Raw genomic sequence first — 4,461 nt, 5'->3', positions numbered from 1 at the left:
TTCGCGCACGGGCGCCGACGAACCCGCGTCAACGCGGGATGTCCAGTAAGACTTATCGTTTAGAGAAAAAAGAACAGGTAAAGGGATTTTATAGGCGAACCTGCGAAAGGATCATTGTCGATGTCTGTCCCGGCAGACAACAGCGAACTCGTGACCCGACGAACGAATGCCGATCAGGCCGTCCATCGGAACAGAGTGGGCGCCCTAAAAGCTCCTGCGCGGATTTTCGCGAATATGTAGGCATCCAAAATGGATTTCCTGCGATGCAGGTCGCGGCAAAAAGTCGCGAACGACGACCTTGTCCGCCGTTCACGGACCCGTCGTCCAGCCGTATATTGCGAACGAGGATTCGCGCACGGGCACCGACGAACCCGCGTCAACGCGGGATGTCCAGTAAGACTTATCGTTTAGAGAAAAAAGAAAAGGTAAAAGGATTTTATAGGCGAACCTGCGAAAGCATCATTGTCGATGTATGTCCCGGCACAACAGCGAATTCGTGACCCGACGAACGAATGCCGATCAGGCCATCCATCCGAACATAGTGGGCGCCCTAAAAAGCTCCTGCGCGGATTTTCGCGAATATGTAGGCATCCAAAATGGATTTCCTGCGATGCAGGTCGCGGCAAAAAGTCGCGAACGACGACCTTGTCCGCCGTTCACGGACCCGTCGTCCAGCCGTATATTGCGAATGAGGATTCGCGCACGGGCGCCGACGAACCCGCGTCAACGCGGGATTTAGTAAGACTTATCGTTTAGAGAAAAAGAACACGTAACAAGGATTTTATAGGCGAACCTGCGAAAGGATCATTGTTGATGTCTGTCCCGCATACAACAGCGAATTCGTGACCCGACGAACGAATGCCGATCAGGCCGTCCATCGGAATAGAGTGGGCGCCCAAAAAACACCTGCGCGGATTTTCTCGAATATGTAGGCAGTAAAAATGGATTTCCTGCGATGCAGGTTGCGGCAAAAAGTCGCGAACGACGACCTTGTCCGCCGTTCACAGACCCGTCGTCCAGCCGTATATTGCACGAACGAGGATTCGCGCACGGGCGCCGACGAACCCGCGTCAACGCGGGATGTCCAGTAAGACTTATCGTTTAGAGAAAAAGAAAACAGTAAAAGGGATTTTATAGGCGAACCTGCGAAAGGATCATTGTCGATGTCTGTCCCGGCAGACAACAGCGAACTCGTGACCCGACGAACGAATGCCGATCAGGCCGTCCATCGGAACAGAGTGGGCGCCCTAAAAACTCCTGCGCGGATTTTCGCGAATATGTAGGCATCAAAATGGATTTCCTGCGATGCAGGTCGCGGCAAAAAGTCGCGAACGACGACCTTGTCCGCCATTCACATTCCAACCGTATATTGCGAACGAGGATTCGCGCACGGGCGCCGACGAACCCGCGTCAACGCGGGATGTCCAGTAAGACTTATCGTTTAGTGAAAAAAGAACACGTAACAAGGATTTTATAGGCGAACCTACGAAAGGATCATTGTCGATGTCTGTCCCGGCATACAACAGCGAATTCGTGACCCGACGAACGAATGCCGATCAGGCCGTCCATCGGAACAGAGTGGGCGCCCTAAAAAGCTCCTGCGCGGATTTTCGCGAATATGTAGGCATCCAAAATGGATTTCCTGCGATGCAGGTCGCGGCAAAAAGTCGCGAACGACGACCTTGTCCGCCGTTCACGGACCCGTCGTCCAGCCGTATATTGCGAACGAGGATTCGCGCACGGGGGCCGACGAACCCGCGTCAACGCGGGATGTCCAGTAAGACTTATCGTTTAGAGAAAAAAGAACAGGTAAAAGGATTTTATAGGCGAACCTGCGAAAGCATCATTGTCGATGTCTGTCCCGGCAGACAACAGCGAATTCGTGACCCGACGAACGAATGCCGATCAGGCCGTCCATCCGAACAGAGTGGGCGCCCTAAAAAGCTCCTGCGCGGATTTTCGCGAATATGTAGGCATCCAAAATGGATTTCCTGCGATGTAGGTCGCGGCAAAAAGTCGCGAACGACGACCTTGTCCGCCATTCACGGACCCGTCGTCCAGCCGTATATTGCGAACGAGGATTCGCGCACGGGCGCCGACGAACCCGCGTCAACGCGGGATGTCTAGTAAGACTTATCGTTTAGAGAAAAAAGAACACGTAACAAGGATTTTATAGGCGAACCTGCGAAAGGATCATTGTTGATGTCTGTCCCGGCATACAACAGCGAATTCGTGACCCGACGAACGAATGCCGATCAGGCCGTCCATCGGAATAGAGTGGGCGCCCTAAAAAACACCTGCGCGGATTTTCGCGAATATGTAGGCAGTAAAAATGGATTTCCTGCGATGCAGGTTGCGGCAAAAAGTCGCGAACGACGACCTTGTCCGCCGTTCACAGACCCGTCGTCCAGCCGTATATTGCGCGAACGAGGATTCGCGCACGGGCGCCGACGAACCCGCGTCAACGCGGGATGTCCAGTAAGACTTATCGTTTAGAGAAAAAAGAACAGGTAAAGGGATTTTATAGGCGAACCTGCGAAAGGATCATTGTCGATGTCTGTCCGGGCAGACAACAGCGAACTCGTGACCCCGAACGAACGATGCCGATCAGGCCGCCGTCCATCGGAACAGAGTGGGGCCCTAAAAAGCTCCTGCGCGGATTTTCGCGAATATGTAGGCATCCAAATGGATTTCCTGCGATGCAGGTCGCGGCAAAAAGTCGCGAACGACGACCTTGTCCGCCGTTCACGGACCCGTCGTCCAGCCGTATATTGCGAACGAGATTCGCGCACGGGCACCGACGAACCCGCGTCAACGCGGGATGTCCAGTAAGACTTATCGTTTAGAGAAAAAGAAAAGGTAAAAGGGATTTTATAGGCGAACCTGCGAAAGCATCATTGTCGATGTATGTCCCGGCAGACAACAGCGAATTCGTGACCCGACGAACGAATGCCGATCAGGCCGTCCATCCGAACATAGTGGGCGCCCTAAAAAGCTCCTGCGCGGATTTTCGCGAATATGTAGGCATCCAAAATGGATTTCCTGCCTGCGATGCAGGTCGCGGCAAAAAGTCGCGAACGACGACCTTGTCCGCCGTTCACGGACCCGTCGTCCAGCCGTATATTGCGAATGAGGATTCGCGCACGGGCGCCGACGAACCCGCGTCAACGCGGGATGTTTAGTAAGACTTATCGTTTAGAGAAAAAAAACACGTAACAAGGATTTTAGGCGAACCTGCGAAAGGATCATTGTTGATGTCTGTCCCGGCATACAACAGCGAATTCGTGACCCGACGAACGAATGCCGATCAGGCCGTCCATCGAATAGAGTGGGCGCCCTAAAAAACACCTGCGCGGATTTTCTCGAATATGTAGGCATCCAAAATGGATTTCCTGCGATGCAGGTCGCGGCAAAAGCAAAAAGTCGCGAACGACGACCTTGTCCGCCGTTCACGGCCCGTCGTCCAGCCGTATATTGCGAACGAGGATTCGCGCACGGGGGCCGACGAACCCCCGCGTCAACGCGGGATGTCCAGTAAGACTTATCGTTTAGAGAAAAAGAAAAGGTTAAAAAGGATTTTATAGGCGAACCTGCGAAAGCATCATTGTCGATGTCTGTCCCGGCAGACAACAGCGAATTCGTGACCCGACGAACGAATGCCGATCAGGCCATCCATCCGAATAGAGTGGGCGCCCTAAAAAGCTCCTGCGCGGATTTTCGCGAATATGTAGGCATCCAAAATGGATTTCCTGCGATGTAGGTCGGGCAAAAAGTCGCGAACGACGACCTGTCCGCCATTCACGGACCCCTCCGTCCAGCGTATTTTGCGAACGAGGATTCGCGCACGGGCGCCGACGAACCCGCGTCAACGCGGGATGTCTAGTAAGACTTATCGTTTAGAGAAAAAAGAACACGTAACAAGGATTTTATAGGCGAACCTGCGAAAGGATCATTGTTGATGTCTGTCCCGGCATACAACAGCGAATTCGTGACCCGACGAACGAATGCCGATCAGGCCGTCCATCGGAATAGAGTGGGCGCCCTAAAAAACACCTGCGCGGATTTTCGCGAATATGTAGGCAGTAAAAATGGATTTCCTGCGATGCAGGTTGCGGCAAAAAGTCGCGAACGACGACCTTGTCCGCCGTTCACAGACCCGTCGTCCAGCCGTATATTGCGCGAACGAGGATTCGCCACGGGCGCCGACGAACCCCGCGTCAACGCGGGATGTCCAGTAGAAGACTTATCTTTTAGAGAAAAAAGAACAGGTAAAAGGGATTTTATAGGCGAACCTGCGAAAGGATCATTGTCGATGTCTGTCCCGGCAGACACAGCGAATTCGTGACCCTAGAAACGAATGCGATCAGGCCGTCCATTGGAACAGAGTGGGCGCCCTAAAAAACTCCTGCGCGGATTTTCGCGAAATGTAGGCATCCAAATGGATTTCCTGCGATGCAGTCG

This window comes from Andrographis paniculata, unplaced genomic scaffold (genome assembly GCF_009805555.1).
Source record: "Andrographis paniculata isolate CXL003 unplaced genomic scaffold, ASM980555v1 Contig46END, whole genome shotgun sequence".
NCBI classification, from domain to species: Eukaryota; Viridiplantae; Streptophyta; class Magnoliopsida; order Lamiales; family Acanthaceae; genus Andrographis; species Andrographis paniculata.
Note: the sequence above shows the minus strand (reverse complement) of the source record.